This window comes from Pseudochaenichthys georgianus, chromosome 22 (assembly GCF_902827115.2).
Source record: "Pseudochaenichthys georgianus chromosome 22, fPseGeo1.2, whole genome shotgun sequence".
NCBI lineage: Eukaryota > Metazoa > Chordata > Actinopteri > Perciformes > Channichthyidae > Pseudochaenichthys > Pseudochaenichthys georgianus.
The window spans coordinates 21,448,699-21,470,763 of NC_047524.1; the positions used below are offsets into that span (position 1 = coordinate 21,448,699).

The window sequence follows — 22,065 nt, forward strand, 5'->3', positions numbered from 1 at the left end:
ATGAACATTTGACACTCTTCAAAATCACAAAACTTGCCAGACATGATCATGGGGGCATTAAGATCTTTAAACTATTAATACCCTATTCAAAGAGAATTCCTTGTAGTTAATAAAATAATTAAAAAACATTAGTTCATAAAAGTCAGATTTCTACAAAGATACAAACAGACGCAGGGCAATAATAGACAGAGTCACCTGAATTAATTTTGTCTCCTGACCTTTTTATTTTTTACATTTTGTAACAATCTTTAAACATTTGTAGAGAACACACACTGTGGTTAAAATGAGTGTCTTTATGACATCTCTCACACCGTTGGTATTTTTCACAAAATTCATTTTAAAACACATCATCTTAATACAGAGATAACACATTTTCGTAAGACAACTCCGACACTCTTTTACATAGGTAGAAAAACACAATGCTTTTCTTTGAGGGGTCCTTAGTTTTAAATGATCTGGTGAGGAGGGTGTGACTTGTTATGTTGAGTGGGAGGCAGAGTCCTCTGCAAAAGTGAGAGTCTTTTTCACCAGTATAATGTCCATCGATTTCTGACTCTGTTTAAAAAAGTTCTTTAAGCTTTGTAGCTTTTCCATTAATCATTTTCAGCCAATCAGTCAGAGGCACCCGCAATGATGTCTGAAAAACCCCGCATGTAGAGTTGAAATACTCCAAAACAAAATGATCAGAGGGGTCCTTCGCCAGCGTCACCAACTGGCTTGCGCGGTACTACCATCGCCCCGATGGTCCGCTTTTAGTTTCCCAGACGGTGCTTGTCAGGACTCTTCTTACTTCTGTCGGTGGGGGAATATCTCCTTCTTCCTCCACATTGAGGTGCAGCGGTGCAAACTCTTCTTTGAACTCGCATGTCTGTCTGTGCAATTATCTTGTGTCACCGTATGTGACGTATGTGGCCCGGTTGTAGAGCGTCCCGAATGGCCGTATTGAAACGAATGAACGCATGGGATAAGTTGTTGATTCCCCTGGAGACTCGGATGGAGTAGATGGCCATATCAATGTCAGCCATATCGCTGTCGAGCTTGGGTGTCCATGTTGTTGGAGAGGATGGGGGTCCTCCAGGCGTTTGCTCCAGGCTGCAACTCGCGGGAAGAGACTTGTTTTTTCTCAGATCCATGGTTAGTGTTCAACAAATGTCCTTGAGGGGTCCTTACTTTTAAATGATCTGGTGAGGAAGGCGGGACTTGTCATGCTGAGTGGGATGATGACGATGAGGGGGAGGAGGAAGAACTAGGATTGGGAGGATTAAGACGCATTTCTAAGATTCCTTGTTCAAGAGATTTAAGAATGATTGACAGCATACCCTTTGACAGATCACCCATTAAAAGAAAAAAGAGACCCCTCCCAAAGTCCCAATAAGGACGAGTTCGATTCCTTCGGACAAAGATTTAGATTGAGCGTATTTCCTCACAGAGCCCCTCCTCCAGCACACATGAACGCGCTCACATGACCAAAAGAGGGCACGAGATAAGTTTGTGCACAGATCTTTCGGCTGTATGCGTCTGAACCCCGCACTGATGCTGCATTCGTTTCTTGACTGGTGCTCCAGACGGATGGCGGTAAGTTGTCTCGCCGATTAAACTCAATTCGAGGCGTCTCTTGCCATTTTTCTTTTTTAAAAAGGTGGCTTGGTAAGTGGAAATGACTGTCTTTTGATATAGTTTGAGCATATTTCTATCTTCATCTAATTCCACCTCCACTATCTGCTGGCGTCATAGCCAAAAGGAAGGGGTGGAGAAAAGGGGGAGAGGCCTGGGCTGGGAGACAGTATCACGCATAACTTCAAAGAGACACCTATATTAACATCAAAGGCTTATAACACACCAGTGTGAAATCACACCTGCCTGTTATAACACCTCACATCAAAGGGCAAACATCAAAGGCTAATTAGATTAGACAACTCTGAGGGGACAGGGGCCAGACAGCATAACTTCAAAGAGACTGCCTTAATCAACACCTAGATTAACATCAGAGGCTTATATCACACCTACCTGCTATAACACCTTACATCAAAGGACTAGACTACAAAGGGGTGTGAGGGGGCAGGGGCCAGACAACATAACTTCAAAGAGACTGCCTTAATCAACACATCAAAGAATTAGACAACAAAGGCACTACACAGGGGGGCTTTTCACACCTACCTGTTATAACACCCATCAAAGGATCCCGAACAATGGGAGGCGGGACTTAGCTCATTAATATAATTGTACCCAATCACATCAAAGGATCTCAACAATGGGCGGCGGGACTTAGTTCATTTGCATAATTGGGGGCGTGTCCATCTGTCACTTTTCATGCATACTAATGTGATTGAAACAGTATGATTACTACTACTCACACACTATAAAGGGCACAAAGTTTCATTCACTAATGTCAGTTTTATTGTGTGCCTGTCGTGATAAGCAATTAATTGACTTATCGTACAATAAATAAAAATGAACTTGATACATTGCCATTTACATGAGGATGTGACTAGCTTGAAAGGATGTACTTGAATTATTATTATATATTATCATTATGTCAGTGGTCTAAAATGGTCGGAGCCGACAATATTATCGTTTATCGCAATAATTTCCGGGAAAATGAATCCAACAAAATTAATTATCGTGAGAGGCCTATACATGAAACACACACACACAAACACATCTACAGACTTACTCCAAACTGCCAAATATATTAATTAACACACTCTCACTCTTATACTCTTTGACTCTATTTTGGCCAAGTAGAACAATAAGCAGCAGACTTTTATTTGTTATCATTTCTACTGGATCTTAGATCTGCGCATGCGCAACACACCTGATTGACCAACCGGCTCCCACTGCTCTGCTGTCTGTTAACGTTGTTAAGAATGGTGGGGGCGGGGAGGGAGCGCATCGACAGCTTGAGCAGCTGTCAACTCAACATTGTAAATAACCAACCAAAAACGATCGCCGTTCATCTTGTTTTTGGCGTGAGAATAGTTTGGGCAGCGTGAGAGCGTGAGATTGAGAGTGAAAGCGTGTGTCACACGCCAGATGCGTGAGAGTTGGCAACCCTGCATTTGGTGCTGAGGGGAGATTCTCTGTAAGTTTATAAAGACTTTTCCTTGCAACCAACTAACACATACCTAAAGTCTTTGTTATGTTATTGGTGAACCAGATTGATAACTTATGAGTACATGGCTCATACAGTAGTAAACAATCATTTCATGGAGGAATGGACATTTTAGTTTGTTGTTGTCCTAAAATTACATGAATGGCCCAACATAATGTACTGTACAATGTTCCTGAGAATGGGTTACATGCAGTGGTGTGTGGGTATCACCGTGCATAGTGGCTAACAGTTTCTGAAGTGAGCAGGTCAGAGTGGCCTCCACAGGCCTGCCACTACAGATGGCTCATTAGACTAGTGTTTGATACAACCCCCACTGCTCTCCTCTTCGCCCCCATCTCCCGTCCCTCCGTCCCGCTGTCATCCCTCTTTCATCAGCCTAACACCCAACCAGCTGCTCACATCTAACAACCACAAGAGTTCAGACACCAGAAAGGAGAGAACTGTGAAACATATTGCAAAACAGAAACTACTGTACGTAGTTCATGCTGCAGCACTCTTTTCTTAAATTATGCCAAGAACGAGATGTCATCTATTTCTCTCTCCTGGTATCTCCTGGGAATCAGGAGCAAGATGCACCTCCAGCTTGTCAAACCTAGCCTACAACTGTAGCAAAGTGATTACCAAATGATGAATTACAGTCTACATCACTAAATCAAAATGAGTGAAACATAGTTCTTATGTAGTGATTAGCAGTTACTAAAAACATCTAACTCAGCAACTGCCATGTGTCATTATTTGTGAATGTAAGTAAGAGTAAATTATGTTTTCTCCATGAGTTACGAGCTATAACTTTATTTGGAGTCATGTTTGATGAATGTCCAATATTCACTCCCTGTTCGCTGTGTTTTTGGTTCTAACTCCTGAGGGAATCATTTGGTAGCTCTTTAGCAGCTAATGCTTCGCATTGGCGGAACGAGAGTGAGCGTGAGATGGAGCCAGAACAGTAAAGTTGCCGGCTGGACAGGTACAACAATGAACTGGAAGTCACTACAAAGCTCCATGAAGCTGAGGGGAGATTCTCTGTAGGTTTATAAAGACTTTTCCTTGCAACCAACTAACACATACCTAAAGTCTTTGTTATGTTATTGGTGAACCATATTGATAACTTATGAGTTTGAAAGTAGCAAATAGTCTCTAAGAGCTTAGGATGGGTTCTGAAGTGGCTCTACAAGTGGTTGGCCCAACCCAGTCCAGAGTCAGAATGTCTTTATTAGTCCTGCAGCAGGAACATGTAAGGCATTACAGCAGCAAAGGTACAGTGCATATTAAAAGGAAAAGGAAAAAAATACACTTTTATGGTAAATACAATTATAAACAAATTAGCAACACCGAGAGTACACCATAGTACAAAAATAAGTAGCAGTGTTTTAAAACATAAGGAAGTTTAACAAAATGTTGAAGGAGCGGTAACGTAAATAAATTGTAAATGAATTGTTAAGTAATAAAGTGTAAGTTGTACATAACCGTATAAGAGGAATACAAAAAAGAGACACTATGTTTTAACAATCTAATAATGTTATAAAATATACAGTTTTAATCTAAAAGAAATCTGATTTATTTCTTGAAATATTATCAGTTTAATAGCCTGTGATTATTATTATTATTATTATTCTTGTTTTATCTAAAATGGTTCTTGTATGGCGTGGCAGAACAGAGACTATGATCTCCTAAGTATCGTATGTATAAAGCAATGTATCAATTCACTACGTTTTGTATCCAGTGTTACAACAAGAGCATACATCTCCTCTTTTCCCAAGCAATCACTGAAATTAATGTGTTTATGTGTGTGCAGGGGTGACCTATATTCTGTTCCCCAACATAAAACACAGTTTATCGTTACATAAACATGGCATACAAACCCTTAAAGCTACAAATGTTTGACTAGTGCAAAGATGTATTGCATTACCGCTAAATGCAAAGCCTGACATTTCATCACATAGCAGCTATACATTGCATTTTACGACACTTACATCATCGCAGTGTGCATTTCTCTGGGGTTTGTTAGAGTTTTCTTTAGCTCTGGGGTAAAGACTGCATGCCTGGTGTACTTGTGAGTTATTGATGTGTGTGTAATTGTGCTAAGAGGTGTCTTGTCTATGATCAGGTCATTACTTGAATCCCTGTGTTGACAGACAGAGTCCTTGGCTGGGAAGGTGTCAATGTTTAAATTGGTCTGTAAATCCGTAAAAGAGCCAGCGGGCCACCACAACGCCTCATTGCTTCTCTAACAACCTCCATAATTCAACCCACACACTCACACAAGCCTGTCTTTTTTCAGCAATACTGTACAACCACTTGAATGTGCGAAATGTCAATAGGACCTACGGATGGGTTGGCTTTTATAATGCATGAGTGAGATGCAGCATCATGACTGAACTCCTGCAGATTCTAGGTTGAAGCGGAAAAATTATAATCGAGAGAAACACAAATGAGGGCAAATGAGCGAAGATCAAAAAGTGTTTATAAGCTGGGCGAATTACAGGAAATGTCCATCAATGTAAGGGAAACTTCTGTGTAGAAATGCAGTGGGAGTCACCGACTCACGAAGGAGACACAGGACGAGCAGGAGTTCTGATGTCAAACACTGGTAGTTTAATACAAGCATCGGCCAGAGAATTCATATCACAAGTCACAGCAGCAGAAAGTTCTGACTGCACGGGTGGGTTGTCATGTCAATTCTGAATCACCCTCTCATCAATGTTGACCTTTTAACCAGTTTACAGGGAGTCCACCCACATATTGAGAGAGGCATCTGTGAACACCTGGAGGTACTGAATCCCTTTATCTGACTCTATGGCTCTTGTGACCGAGAGTTGACCGGTCATAAAATTGGTAAGATCAGCAATAGGTGAAACTTCCCATTCCTTAAGACAGATAACAGACTTCGGCTTCGGTCGTAAAACGTCAACAGGCCGAAAGGTCAAATATCTAAAGTAAAGACAAAATGAATCCCTCACAATCAATATAAGGATGGCGAATCGAGTGTCGAGGAGTGTGAAGAGGAATAGTAAAGAGATTCTCTAAATGTGGTTTCAACCTTATTACAGTATGTTGAATATGTATCACTGCTACACTTTTCACTACAGGGTCATATTCCCTCTTTTCATCTCCTCTCCTCTCTCCGGGAACATCAAAGAGGCAAAAAGGATATTTAGAGAAAGAGTCTTGCCTCCCACTTCAAATAAAGTGTTGCCAAATACTTCATTCACCTTGAACTCGCGTGTAACTACAGCAAGCTGGGGTAAAGGCAGTGTTGGGAAAGTTCACTTTCTACATGAACTAGTTCAGTTCACAGTTCACATATTTTAAAATGAACTAGTTCAGTTCATAGTTCATAATTCAACATTTTGAACTAAAGTTCATGGTTTCAAAAATGAACTAATTTATAGTTCATAGTTCTTTTTTCAATACGTTGCTGCGAGCTATTATTTGTCTCCTGTACGATGTTAATGGGCCATTTCAATTTTTACAATATCCTCAGAGGGCCGTACAAGTTATTGACCTCTGCTTAAAAAAACTAAAATCACAGCTCATTCATTTCATTCTGTGCAAAGAAAAAGCAACCTCCTAATCCAGATATCTCACCATGACTCGCGTATGCATGCACGTGCAAGGTGTGGCGTGACCACCTAAACAGAAAGATAATTTATGGACACAAGATGTGTGCAAATGTATTTAGTTTCCTATCCATGTGAACATGGTTTAAGTGGGGGGGACCTAACCTCCTCTAGGGGGGTCCGGGGGGCATGCTCCCCTGGCAAGATGTGTTGCACTTTGAGAGCAACATTAGGAGATCTATGGACACATCTCTCAACACCCAAACACAACTGTAAGCAGATTTTCTTTTAATTTATGGATATTTGACAAATCACTACCCTTTCAAACTGTATTCTTCTTTATTAATAACTGTCTTATAGTATTTTATACCTGTTTACTTTATTCTCTTATTTTTTTTATAACTATAATGATCATATAAAGATGTGCCTTTACCTCACTGGTTGTAGACAAAGCTTCTTATATTCGTTAGCATAGCTAGCTAACCAGATGCTAATGACAACAACACAGTTATTATAGTATGACAGATGAGCAGATCGCCACTGGGCTTACAACTAAGACACAGACACGCAGAAACTGTGGCATGTGTACGGACTTATCGGTACTGCAATTTCTGAAGTGCTGGAGTGGCGTTCTGGTGCTCTCCGTCAGAACTGCACCCCTGTCAGTCGAGACATATACCACGTGATGACACGTTAGGCTCGTGTTGTGTTCAAGGACCCTGACCTTGGCCAGGAAAAACAGGTACTCGCTTGTTTAATTTTTTGCGGTCTAGATTTCTTTCATTTTTTTATTTTTTGGCGTGTGTTTATAAATTACCTCGAGGGCCGTACCAAATTGTCTCGCGGGCCGTATACGGCCGGAGGCCGGAGGTTCCCCACCCCTGCCGTAGAGTCTCACTCTGAGCGAGTGCTGCTGCAGCTGCTCTCGGCTTCGTCCATACTAATTCATTCATTCATTCATTCATTCAATGCTCGCCGGTTCCGCGGTTCCACATTGTTTGTTGTGAGGAGTCTGATATATTTAGTATATTTATATTTTAGTGCGACAGCCAGGGGTGACAGGCGCGTACGCGTCACAGGCAGCTTGCTGTTGCCAGATTGGGTGGTTTTCCGCATTATTTTGAAGCCTGTTTACGGTGTGTTTTAACTGGGTTTTCGGCTGAAAGGCATATGAAATCTGGCACACTTTTGAACGCCGTTATAATACAGTGCTGAGAATGAACGCACGTTTGAACGCCGTTATACAGTGCTGAGAATGAACGCACGTTTGAACGCCGTTATAATACAGTGCTGAGAATGAACGCACGTTTGAACGCCGTTATACAGCGCTGAGAATGAACGCGTTCTCAATTACGTTCATCTAGCGGAAATACAGTACGTTCAGTTCACGTTCGCCCAAAATATGAACGCGTTCATGAACGATCGTTCATTGAACGCGTTCAGGTACATCACTGGGTAAAGGACTGGGAATGGACTCAAGGAACCTTTTCCATGAGGCTGTTTAGAGAAAGCTGCATTAAAATGTAATTTCATGCCCAAAAAAACAAACTGTGCACAGATGGGAAGAGAGGAAACGAGTGTCTTTAAACTGAGCGCCGAACACAGCCCTTGGGAGGAAAGAGTCGCCAGACAGCGAGGATGACATTTCCTTGTGACTTCCTTTTAAATCTTTAACAGGGTCCATGTTTTTCCATGCAAAGCCCTATGGAGAATATTATCTGCATAAAATGGATTTACAGGTAGCTATGTTTGCTTTGCTGTTAAAGCCCTCCCCTTCTCTCTGACTTATATTGATTGTATGCCCAGGGGACGTCTTGTTCCTGTCAATCAATAATCATTGGCCACATAACCAGTTTGGCCTTATGTCACCACCCTGCCCCTTCTCTCCTATACATTTAATATACATTAAAGTGCCTAGAATAGCCAACAGAAGGATATTAAAGCCCCACTCACAGTGAGAACCAGTGAGAAGCTACTGAAGCTTAAAGCCTCTCTCCCCCTTGCACACGACTCGTGGAAATGGACTGGAGGTTGGATGTGTGAAAGTGCAGAGGTGGCTGCCGGAGAACAACACATTGATTGCATCTAAAAGGCGCCGTTGTTTGGGTGGAGGTAATGTGTCTGAGAGGGACTCTGGAAATGGCTCACAACTGTTTGGTTGCGTTGTCCAATGAAAGCTACATTTCCTCTGTTTTTTTTAATCAGGGCTCAGCTCATCCATCACCAGAAGCCCATCAGTGAGAGACGGTCGGAAAAGTGTGGAGCCTCTGGGAGTCCCTGCATCCCCATATCTGGAAATGAGAAAACTAATAATAGGACATGGCTGGGCATTATCGCAGAGGGGACCGTGGTGTTTGCTGATTTTAAGAGGCAGAGAAAAAAAAATTCAGCGACCTTGGTTCTTTAGTGTTAGGATGGTGAGATTCAGTGAGTTTGGTCAAAGAAAGCGATTTCTCATGTGATCTTGCCGGGAAAGGATTTCTTTAAATTGAACACACACATCCACTTTGACTCAAGAATGAACTGATTCAAATGAATTGGTCAAAGGTCACAACATGTTTCTGGGCATACGTTGTGAAACATGAGTTGTATGTCAACATCCTCCCCATTCTCTTCTCTACATTTAATATACACGATGGGTGCCTCGAGCCAGTAGAAGGATATTCCTCTCTGCCTGAATGTGCAGTCAGTGGCAGCTTTGACAGAGAAAGAGCTGAGATAGTGAGGTAGGGGTGGAAGAGGACCCTTTAGATCCTTGAGGGAGTATAGCCATGGCTCTGCCACTAATGAACTCTGCCTTAGCTGACCTATGGGCTCAGGAGAATGTTAGCAGTCACACACGCTGCAGCCAATTAGACCAGACCCCCGAGACACACAGAATTACAAAAGTGCAGCGAGAGAGCCACTGGGCTCTCTGCTATAGGAAAAGAAAATGTACTATGAGTTTGAGGGTAGATCTGTCAATGCAAATGGCCATAGGTGTCACACTCCCAGGTTTGTCACGGTTTTAGTGTTGTCTGTCTGGTTATGGGTTTTGTAAGTCTGTTCATTCAGTGTTTTGTCCTCCTCCCTGTCATTAGTTTCCCTGGTGTGTCTGATTGTCTCATTGTGTTCACCTGTTGCCCTTGTGTTTCTCCTCCCCTGCCCAGCTGTGTCTTGTTCTGTGAATACCCTTCTGTGTATTTAGTCTAGTCTTCCCCTGTGTTTCATGTCGGTTCATTGTTTCCCCTCCATGTTATTCCACGGTCTGTGTTCTTTGTGCTGCTCGTTGGTTTTGGATATTTTGGATACTGCCTTTTTTGCCACAGCTTTATATTATTTAATAAAGCTCGCTTTTCGTTAAATTCTGCATTTGAGTCCTACCTGCTTCACCCAAGCGTAACAATAGGTGAAGCGGTGGAACTACACTCAATGGTTTTTCAATATATTTAGATCAATCATGGTTCCAACACATAATGTGTGATGGGACCTTCTGCATCAAACTATATAGCTCCATGTACCCCTTTAAGGTCAGTTTAGCAGATGTCTCTACTGCCTCTATTTAGGAGATTAGGTTGGATGGATGGGTCAAACAAACAATTCACTTTTACCAATGAGAACTACAAATGAACATTGTCTTATTTTTACTTAAGTAGCATAATTAACTTATGTCACATATGTGATAACTTAAGTATTGTATCAAAAACTGATATTTTAACCCTAACCATGACCTTTCCTTAAATTGATCAAGGCTTTTTGTTGCATAAACCTTACAAAATGGTTTTGTACGAATTCAGAAGTTAACCACTTGTTGAAATCTATACGACTAACCTGCATGTAGAAAAATGATCAAGCGGTGTACAGTGCATTCAAAAGTAATGAATGAAAATGTGGGAGTGAAAACATGGCAGTTCCTTTAGCTTTAAGGTACGTTTTAGCATCTTTAGGCAAATTGTTTTGGTTGTACGCTATAATATTTTGTCATCATCAAGAGAATAACGAGTATGCAGTTGTTTTCAACCAAAATGACAGACATTGCCCGCAGGATTTGGCAAAACAGAGCTAAAGGTGTTAGGAACCTTACAGACACTTGGACTCAATCGCACGACTCAAAAGAAAGTTTGTTCAAAAATAGTCTTTACTTTGGAAAAGTATAAAGTTCAAACAAAACATCACTCCTAAGAGGCAAAACATAGCAAAGCAAATTGCAAACTAAATAAACTTGACTATGGTCGCAAAATACAATAATCTCTGGGCGAGACAAGCTGGCTCTCTAAATGGCACAAGACGAACTGGCACAGGACAAAGGGAGACAGGACTATTTATACATGAGGTAAGGGGGAACAGGTGGAAACAATCAGGGGCGGGGCAGACACTGACGATGGCGGGAAAACACACAAAGGGAGGAAGTAAAGGGACCTGAAATGAGACCAGAGGTAAGTACAAAATAAAACAGGAAGTGCAATGACAGGACTAGACAGGTGAACAAAAAGACTTGACTAAACATAAATCTAACCTGGGCTATGAACTAAACGTGAAACAATAACATGAACCTGCTTAACATGACATGAACAATTTAGCAGACATGACGGGATGTTACAAAAGGAGAGTGAATACCAGAAATGCATTCATCAGGTTGCCAGAAACACTAAGTGCTGATGTAATAATAATTATAATAATACATTACATTTATAAAGCGCTTTTCCTGGTGCTCAAAGCGCTTACAAGCAAGTAAAACAAAATAACAACAAAATTAGAAAGTGCTAAGCTAGGAGGAATAAGGGCAAGGGGTTAGTTGATTAGGAGTTGAAGGCAAGAGTGAAAAGGTGAGTTTTGAGGGATTGTTTGAATGATGTGAGAGTGTTGGCAGATCTGACGTGGCTGGGGAGGGAGTTCCAGAGTGTGGGGGAGGCTGCTGGGGAGGGAGTTCCAGAGTGTGGGGGAGGCTGCTGGGGAGGGAGTTCCAGAGTGTGGGGGAGGCTGCTGCGAAGGCCCTGTCACCCCATGTCCGGAGCTTTGTCCTGATGGGCTGCAGTAGGTTAGCTTCAGCAGACCTGAGGCGAGGGGTGGGGTTGTGTTGTTGGATGAGGTCACAGAGGTAGGGGGGGGGGGGGGGGGGCAAGGTTGTTGAGGGCTTTGAAAGTGAAAAGTAATATTTTAAAGTCAATGCGGTGTTTGATGGGGAGCCAGTGGAGATCATGGAGGATAGGGGTGATGTTGTCGGAGATGTAGTGACTTTTCTGCTAGATAGGCAACTGTTTTGTTATCAGTGTTAGCATTACAGTATGATAACACGTCAATGTTGTTTCTTTGTGCACAGCCACCATGGCCAAGAATATATTCAGCCAAAACTGCAATGCATCAAATGTAAGAAATTGTCCTAAAAAAGAAAACATGAACACAAATTGATGTTGAGCTTCAGGCAGCGTTTTTACCCGGCAGCCTATATGCGTTCATATCAGCACCTTATATTTCTAGTGTCTCATGGTGTAAATGACTACAGTATTTGTTGTCCTGCAAAGACCTGTGAATCACACTGTAAAATGATCTTTCATGTTTAGCTTCGATGTCATAAAAATGCTAGGAATTATGTGATGTGTATCTCCTGCTCCACATGCGTTTCCCCTGTGTCTCTCCCTCCTGTGGGTTTCTGAAATGCTGTCCCTCTCACACAGTGGAGACATTAAGCTCTCTTTCTCCTCCTCCACACGCTCCCTGGGGATCACATCACGCCCACCTTCTCCCATGGATACCTCAACTCCCACTCTCATCACCGTGGAGACCCAGCGAGACGTTGGCTCCCAGCAGCACATTGGTCCACATAGCACGAATCAACCAATAACACAGCGTTATACGCTGCGCTAATAGAGTCATTTAGCTGGTTTTCATTACTTTGAACGTCTCTTAAGTTGCTAGACTGACAAAACACTTCAGTGCATCCTAGGTTTTATGTTGCTGATAAAAAAACACATTTAATTGAGAAACCTATTTTGGAATTATATTAAATAAACGTGTTGTTTTTCTGTCCTCATTAGCATCCCATTTATAATCCACCATGTTTGCTGATACATTCAACTTGTTTTTACTATTTCTCATCCCCAGTATTGTACATTTTCCCTAAAGGTATCCTCCATCAACATTGATTTATTCAATAAACGCAATCTCTTGCCTGATATTCTGTTATTTATCTCTGTGATTTCTTCATAGGGTTTCTCACCTTCTCCCACTCCCCTTTGTGGGACCTTTATTCAACGGCAATGTGTGTAATGTATATTAAAGAGCTGTGTTTTTGTGCCGGAAATACCTTGAAGCGGTTCTGACTGCCTCCCATCTGAACCGAGCAGCTAGCCGCCTCTAGCAGATGCATTTCCTGCATTCGAAGACTCCAGCAGGACCCTGAAATAAAAACATCTTCGGTTAAAGACTAACAATTATCCCTTCAGCGACACACAAGGTCAGTGATGAATAACAACTCCTAGCATTACTTCATTATCCTCAGAAACGTCTATCACAGACTATTTGAACTCAACAAGCAATATACAGTATGACATCCTGACGAATTCAGATTCTAGCAACTTCCTCCTGGGACACATTACCAGTAAGCTCCAGAACTCCTCCCCCGAGAACTGTTACCCTCCTCAACCTTTAAGTAAAGCCTCAGCTCCTCACACGGCAGGGAGTTCATGTGGGAGGTCTGACTTTAATTTGGCCTTTAGCAAATTAGGATTTGTATGATCCCGAATTGATTTTCATACAGTAAACACTTGTTAAGGCACTTCCTGAGGTCAGTGTTTTGTTATCGTCTTTGCTGCAGCTGAAACACCAGCAGGATCAACTAAGTGATAAGGAAGGTTTGCTCTGTACGGGCTTTAATGTGGAGGTGTCAGAGAAGGAGATTGCTGCTCAACAAACTCAGCATCATCAACCTTCAAAATAACCATATTATTGCAAAACCTGTAGAACAAATATATGAGTAAATGCTATCATTTGATTATATTCAACTTTGTTTATTGCGCATTGTCTCTTTTTTGCAAATCAATTATGAAACACTGTAATCATAACTGTGCAATGATCCGGTTTTAAGTGGCCCGTGTTTATCTACACAATATTAGATACATTTATTTTGTCACAATACATACAATACAATGATAATCCACAATACACGGCATCTATTGCACGTCTGTCCGTCCTGGGAGAGGGATCCCTCCTCTGTTGCTCTCCCTGAGGTTTCTCCCATGTTCCCTTTAAACTGGGTTTTCTTCGGAAGTTTTTCCTTGTACGATGTGAGGGTCTAAGGACAGAGGGTGTCGTATTGTCATACTGATATTCTGTACACACTGTGAAGACCACTGAGACAAATGTAACATTTGTGATATTGGGCTATATAAATAAACATTGATTGATTGATTGATTGAATACAGGTCCATTTTGAAACACCAACACGTGTCACTTTTCCTATACTGTACATAGATATTTTTTGATTATATTTTCTCTAACCCTTTGTCTGTCATACTATATGTGCATTATGTAGCTATTTATACTCTGTAAATCAAGCTCTTCTCATCTTATCATAGGAACAAGTTTCAACTATTTTTTCCACCTCAGCATTAACTTGACTATTCCTCCACAAAAAGAGTCCCACATATAACGTATGTTGCTGCATTTAGGGAATTGTTTATACATTGCCACAAAAACAGAGTCAGTTATTGTCCTGTATATTCAGTGATGCTCATTTTCTTTGCTCCCAGGAGTAATCAGTGGCATCCATATGCACAATGCGTCTGTTTGTTTGAATTTGTCCCCTTCTCAGTGCATGGGGAGTGTGTTTTATATGCACTCTGGTACAGTTATCCATATAGCTCACAGCAATCCAACATGTTCTGATCATATATTACAGTTGTATTACACCCAAAGGCCGATACTGTAGCTTTGATATGAGCAGGAGCGGCTCAGCAGTATTCAAAGCCTCGGCCTCATTCACCGCTATCTGATCCCAGGCCTGTTTTGACATTCATTTAGAAAGAAGTTCCTATGTGATGTACTGTAAGATGTAAAATACTCCATTCTACACTTTAACGGTTATAATCTCAGTGATTTACAGTTAAATGTCTCTACAGTCACACATGGAGCATGGCAGAGAAATACTGAGGCAAAACTGCTTCTCCTGGCTGGCTGGCGCGAGGCCACAGGAAGCTGCACATGCCACCCTAACTCAAGCTGACACCCAACATTATGGCCGCTACTGCTCCACTCCCTCTTCAAACTGTATTTTCATTCCCGCACACACTCCCTATAGGTAGAATCAATATGGAATTATCAATATTTCTGTTAAATTATTAATCAGATTCCCTCTCAAATATGCTCTTAGTTGTGTTCCAGTGCCTGTGTCGGGAGGAGTAAACGCTCTGCTTAACGTGCTCGTAAAAACTCGCTACTGTGGAGTGAACGTGAGGGGGATTTTTATGAGAGATATGTGGCCCGGTGTAAAGCCGGGACATGTACGTGAGAATGCCAAGAGCCGAGAGGAATCTGAGGCACTGAAAGTACCTCACACCAGGGGGGCCCAATCCCCTTTTCCATCCTTAAAGTCATTTCTGTGCAGGACGTAGGAACTACAAGATCCATAAAGTTCAACTTAACCTTGATTCAACGCTATTCAGGCTTAATGCCTAAGGGCAAGGATGTGTATTACAACAACCCTGTAGTTAATCCAACATTTAGGAACATAGTTATGTTTACCTTTTGTTTAAGGAAAGTCTTGATCAAAAGCAATCGTTCAACATTTTAGGGTATAAGCTTATTTGCTTTCTTTCAAAGAAATGCCCCATACTTACATTTGTTGTTAGGCAGCATGTATGTATTGTAGCATATTAATGATGGGAGCACTTAAGAATGTCAGGTGACTTAGTTTATTATAGGTCAAACAATCCTTGGACCTTCACTGTATGAAACCTGCTTCCCGGGAAAAGATTGTCCCACTCTTGACCTAACAATCAACATCGGCCCCTCTGTTGTTTCCCCGACTCAGACTGCAAGGAATCTGGGTGTGATCCTAGATAACAACCTGTCCTTCACTGCAAACATCGCTGCTACAACCCGCTGCTGCAGATACACGCTTTACAACATCAGGAGGATACGTCCCCAGCTGACCCAGAAAGCCACGCAGGTTCTGGTCCAGGCTCTCGTCATCTCACGCCTAGACTACTGCAACTCCCTCCTGGCTGGTCTACCTGCATGTGCCATCCGACCTCTGCAGCTCATCCAGAATGCAGCGGCTCGTCTGGTCTTCAACCTTCCTAAATTCTCCCACACCACGCCGCTCCTCCGCTCCCTCCACTGGCTTCCGATAACTGGCTTCCAGTAACTGCTAGAATCCACTTCAAGACAATGGTACTTGCGTACCTTGCTGCGAATGGATCTGGCCCTTCCTACATCCAGGACATGGTTAAACTGTACACCCCAGCACGTGCACTCCGCTCTGCATCAACCAAACGACTCGCTGCACCATCGCTGCGAAGGGGACCCAAGTTCCCATCAGCAAAAACACGTGGGTTTGCTATCCTGGCTCCAAGATGGTGGAATGAGCTCCCCATTGACATCAGGACGGCAGAAAGCTTACACACCTTCCGGCGCAGACTGAAAACTCATCTCTTTCGACTCCAATTCGAGCGATAGAACTATTAACAAAGCACTTATCTACTAATAAAGGGCTGGCTTATCTGAAGCCAGTTGAGTAGCACTTGAAATGTTTTTGCTCTATGAAACCTGATGTACTTATATGATTCTGTTTTCTTCAAGTTTGTATTTTGTTGGTCGAACGCACTTATTGTAAGTCGCTTTGGATAAAAGCGTCAGCTAAATGCAATGTAATGTAATGTAATGAAACCGCAAGTCAACTCTTGAGTTATTTTAAGTCACGTACGTAACTATGTTGGCCATGTCACATATAGTTAAAAACTCAAACCTCGATTTTTTCGCAAACCTAACTTAGCAGTTTTGTTGCCCATACATGAAAAAGCAGTTCAATTTCATACTGTTAACCATGCGTTTAATCTTTAGTCATCGTATTACTATTTCACAATAGTTTTAGGATTCATTGTTGAACCACCTAGGTGTAGATATAAGGACATGTTGGCTATCATTGATAGTCTTTATGCTAATATAGGCTAACAATGTCCCAAACAAAGTGTTTTACTTAAAGTATAGAGCAGGATTCATTTTCTCATCTCTCGGAAAGTAATTCTCCCAAATGTTAATCTTCTTCTGTAAAACTAAACAATGTTGCATGTGTCTATTACCTGTCTCCATTCTATCATGTTTAGATTAGTTATTCACAGGAACGATTACAATAAAATATAATGTTGTGCATAAATGTCTTTTTTTACTTCTGCTTGCCTATCCTTGCAATATTGTTGGAGAACCCTGTTCTATGTCTTTATTGTTTAAAATAAAGAAAACATTTTCCTTTTTGTTCTTATTACTGTTGTTTCAACAATTATACTGTGCCATGTTTTAGGTTCTCATGGGAATGCTGACAGCTCCTCTCCCTCTGTGCCACACACTGCAGGTGAAACAGCCTCCAGGGGCTCCCTGCAGCTCTCCTGCACTGCTGGGTGCTAAGGAGATTAAAACCCCCCCACAGAGAGAAAGTGGCTATCAACATACTGTACTTCCTTTTCCTCTCTCTTTCTCTAAACACAGTAACTAGAATTAAACATGCCGCCATAAAACCCTATGATTGCTGAGAATCTTTCACATTTACAGAAATGGATATCATATCACCCAGCATGCAACATGTATCATTATGTGTGTGAGAAAATACCAGATCGGCTCACTGAACACATGGTGGAGTCAGACAGGGAAGGAGATCCACAGCTCCCCCTGTCAGAAACCAGGGGGGACTGCAAGATGGATATTCCACTTGTGTTTTAATGCATGCAATTAGCCTTGAACATGTCTGAATGTTAACTAGCATGCACACAAACACAAACACACAAAAACACAATAACTCTTGCGGAGTCCAATTAACTCATGCCCCTCACCTCGCCTCCCAGCTCCCCGGAGGTCCCTGGAAGCAGTGCGTCATGTTTATCTTCCTGTAAACGCACTATACAATAGATGGCCCTGGAATAGGGCGAGATTCTGCAAAGTCACGGTGACATTGCTGAGCCGGGGGGGTGTGCGACGGAGAGCTGATGGAGGCACGAGATTGTACACAGATGAATATTCCCCTGCTGAGAAAATATCATTAATCTGGAGCCTAACTTTTCTGCCAGGCAGTAGTTAGACTGCCCCAGACAATGCTTAAGGTCAGGGTGTGATGACTGGTTATAAGTGAACAAAAAGTGTCTGTTTAAGCTTCCAACACCAACAAAGCTGCTTTTAGTTTTCATGCACCGCAGAAATGGAACAACCTTCCAGAAAACCTGAGGTCCTCACCAACCCTCAGTTTATTTTTACAGCTGCTTCAGAAGTCATTTAACTTGTTTTATCCCTACACTTCTTGCAGCACCTACTGTATTTACAATGTTGCCTTTTATGCATGGTTTTTATGAATCTGTTGTGTTTATTTATTGTGTTTCTTTCTTCTGTCATCCTATTGTGTCTTAATGTTGATGTAAAGCACCTGAAATTGCCATTTCATCAGAAATAGGTGGTATTTGAAAATCAAGGGACGTATGTGTGAGCTTCTGAATGGCTTTTATTATATATTAATAATATCATGCTGTGCTAATGAGTTATAAAAGTCAGAAGTGCTTCGGACTTCGCAAATGCCATAGCTGTGATCATCCTTGTTAGCTCCAAGCTTTTGTGATTTGGCATGAAGGCGATAAAAGGTAGGACAAAGTTAACACAACCGTGAGCCCTTCAATCTCTTCCTCTCCTCTTCTTGTCTCTTTTATTTCGCGGGATAAAGTGGCGATTATATTACTTTTCGGAGAGCGGGAGGAGGAGGAAAATAAAAAAGGAGAGAAAGAGACGCTTCCTCCTCCCCAAGATATTCCAGCTGCCTGCCTTCCCCAAAGTTGAGGAGCTTTAGAACGGTGGATTTACAGAGAATTGGGAGGGGGTGATATGAAAATGTATCTGCCCAATCTGAGAAGGGTTCAATAATCCTCTTCTGCTCTGCCCGGGAAGAATGGGGAGGAATTGACTCAGAAATGGGCGACTGGTAATAGTCTGTCTTTGTGCCAAATGATATTTCAGTGGAAGGAAAATGAAAGGTAAGGAAGGAGAATAAACTGAAGTCGAGATGACCTCCTTGTCCTTTTGAAGGTCTTTTTGAAATGTCTTCTACGTAAATAACAGGGACTAAAAGTTTTCAATTACATAACATTCACACTGCGAGGAGGGGCAAACAAGCCACAGGGGAGTCGGTTTGTTTACGGATACGTTTCTACCGGTGTTCCTTAATCAGAAATGATTCAAGAGATTAGCACCTGAAAGGCCTGCTTTGGGTCTGTTAGCGCACAAACAGAAGGTTCAGTCTTATAGGGTTCATCAGCTTTTCTCTATGCATGAAGAAGCTTGTTGTTGGCCAGCCTTCACAGCTCTTCCCTGCCGGCAGCTTGGTTTATGGTGCGGCTGATTTGTAATTTTCCAGAGCCTGCAGGGGGAGCAGGTCTTTTTAGCTTTCCCTCACTCTCTGCATTTACTCTCATAAATGATAGAGGAGGCACGTGCCGACCTCAGCCTGAGACTCCCTCACACTGATGCATATATTATGTGTTAAAGAGGTCCTATTATGTTTTTTGGGGTTCTCCTTTTCCTGTAGTGTGTTAAATATATTTGTGTGCATGTTAATGTTCTGCAAAGGCTTGAATCCTAAAGTGCCCATACCCCCCCCCCCCCACCTGAAACACCTCCATTGGACTCCTTGGTTTACTTATGTAACATAGTGACATCACTAGCTAACACTTATGCTTCTATTGGCTAGCGCTCCAACATAATAGGCGCTTCGCTTTCACACCGGAGTATTTTTCCCCGTACTTTTCCCGACAACAAAACAACAGAAATTGTTCATGAGAACTTTTCACCCCTTTTTAGTGTCTGCTAGAGAGCAGGTACTTTCCTGGGAGAAAAAGGTTCCCATTTGTGATTGGCTGGGCGAATTGCAAACCATGCCCCGTAAAACTCCGAAAAGTTTTGTGAAGCCACCATTTGCTGGCATTAGCATTATTAGCCTTAGCCAGTGCACCAATGGAGAGAGACTAACTTATGGCAACACAAAAAAAAACATGGGAGCGGTGGAGATGAGGAGGTGTCGGCGTTCTGGCGATTTACTCGGAAGCCAGTCCCCAACTCCGGGGACCTCCGGCCGGGGACTTCGGGTGGCAGTATACGCCGTGAAGTGGTTTGCGGCCTGCCAGTAAACCCAAAGCAGAAGAAGAAGAAGAAGAAGAAGAAGAAGAAGAAGAAGAAGAAGAAGAAGAAGAAGAAGAAGAAGAAGAAGAAGAAGAAGAAGAAGAAGAAGTGACGTCAGTACTGGGAACTAAGTACTGCAAAGTACTTGGTGTGAAAGCGCCTATTGTTAGTGATAGACTAAGGGGCGAGATATCTTTAAGGGGTTGACCAATCACAACAGTGTCGGCCAGCTAACCAATCAGAGCAGACTGGGCTCTGGTTTCAGACAGAGGGTGAAAAGAGGTGCTGCATCAGTATGAGAAAAATAAAGAGCTTTCTGAACATTAAAGCATGGAGACATGTCACAGTAGAGGCACTAAATACACATTTGAAGAAGAAACTCAGAGCCAGGATAAAGTCATGCATTTCAACCTTGGTAATGACATGCCTAGTGGGATAATGTAGCCCCTGAATGCAATTTAAATTGCTACTTTCTTTCATCATGCCTGTACGACCCAGCCAAGGTAGTGAGTTCAGGCCCTCCGAGACAGTGCGTCCCAGCGGGAGGTGAAGGTGGTGGGTTAGGGTTCTTGACTTCAAAGATGGGCTTGTCAGGTATCCTCAGCCACAGCGCTCTTATGTAACGCCGTGCCTGCCTCTCAACTTGACAACCAAATGTGCCTCATCAGCTGTCTCCACTGAATCATTCATGGGAGGAGTGGAAATTGAGTGAGTCCAATACACTCCACCTATCTTAAATGAACGTCTTAGTCGAGCAGAGCACAGAGATGTCTGGAGAGTGTGTGTGTGTGTGTGTGTGTGTGTGTGTGTGTGTGTGTGTGTGTGACGTGTGTGTGTATGTGTGTGTTCATATCAGGATATTGAAAAGTGCACTTCATTTAATGGAGCTAATAAAAAAAGGAAACATAGAGGTTCAAACTATTCTCTGTTTTTATTAGAAAATAACTGATGTGGGAACATGGAGCATACATTTAAATTAATATTTGCACAAAATGTCATTAAAAAGCTTGTAAAAAAAATTACCCTGTGAATGAAACAAGAACAAATTAAATGGGAGTCCATCCTCTCACACTTTCTTGTCCCACTGTTGGTTCATTAAAGAGTTACATTATAGATATCCTGTCCAGTGTCTCACAATGGTAGATGGATACGTGACCTGTTTGCGTGCAGCCACTAGTGGGCGCTTTAATTCCTATAAATGTGCTCTTGGAATCCTCTCTGAGGTGTTAATCATTATAATGGCACAATCACAACATGTGTGCAAAGTCTTGCAATACAAAGACTAGTTAAAAATACATATAATTTAGCTTGTTATATTTTACTTAACCTTAAAATAACACAGATGTGAAGTTTCAAAATTGAAGAGGCTAAAACTGGCACAACTTTACCTAAACTGTTGACTTTACTTTGTACTCATTCTTTATTTACTTATTTTTTCAAATGTAATCCTTGTATTTTGTTTATGTAACTTCTATAATTTCTTGTGTATGCATTGTGTACTAGCTGTGAGTTGGATGCAACATTTTAGATTATATTCTTTTATATGTGACATATCAAACCTCTTGAATTATACTATGCAGAATTATGCTGTGATTAAAGTAAGAACTTTTTGTCCAAAGGACAGTCTGGGCCGATATGGGCTAAAACGTTTTTTAAATGTTCTCTCACTTAAATTATGTGTCCCTGAATAACCACGTGTCTTTTAAAATTCTACTTTTCACGAGCTCAGGAAATGAAGTAAATAGTACAATATTTGCCTATGAAATGTAGTGAAGTAGAAGTATAAGGTAGCATAACAATAATATTGAACAAGTATCAATCAACAAGTAGCATACTAAACAGTCCTTGAGTTAATGTTACATGGGTCATTCAAGAATTGGAGAACAATTTAGACATCAGAACTTTTGTCATGTTTGTCATGCTAACAGAATAATAGCAAAACAAGTACATAAAAACCCTATTTTAAATGTTGTATTTGACATGCAAGTTGGCCTCTAAGAAGGTGGGACCAGAGACAAATGCCATTTTAGGCAACAGCTTTTTGATATTTTA

At 41.7% G+C, this 22,065-nt stretch overlaps 1 long non-coding RNA gene across 1 annotated transcript in view; it reads right to left on the reverse strand.

The window, feature by feature from the left end:
* LOC139432919 (uncharacterized) overlaps nt 1-13,215 on the reverse strand; it is a 42,588-nt gene extending 29,373 nt beyond the window's left edge. Inside the window, exons 1-2 of the long non-coding RNA XR_011642492.1 lie at nt 13,134-13,215; nt 12,953-13,044 (exon numbers count right to left, since the gene is read on the reverse strand). This is a non-coding gene — a long non-coding RNA (uncharacterized lncRNA). The remainder of the gene's footprint in view (nt 1-12,952; nt 13,045-13,133) is intronic.
* Nucleotides 13,216-22,065: the final 8,850 nt, after the last annotated feature.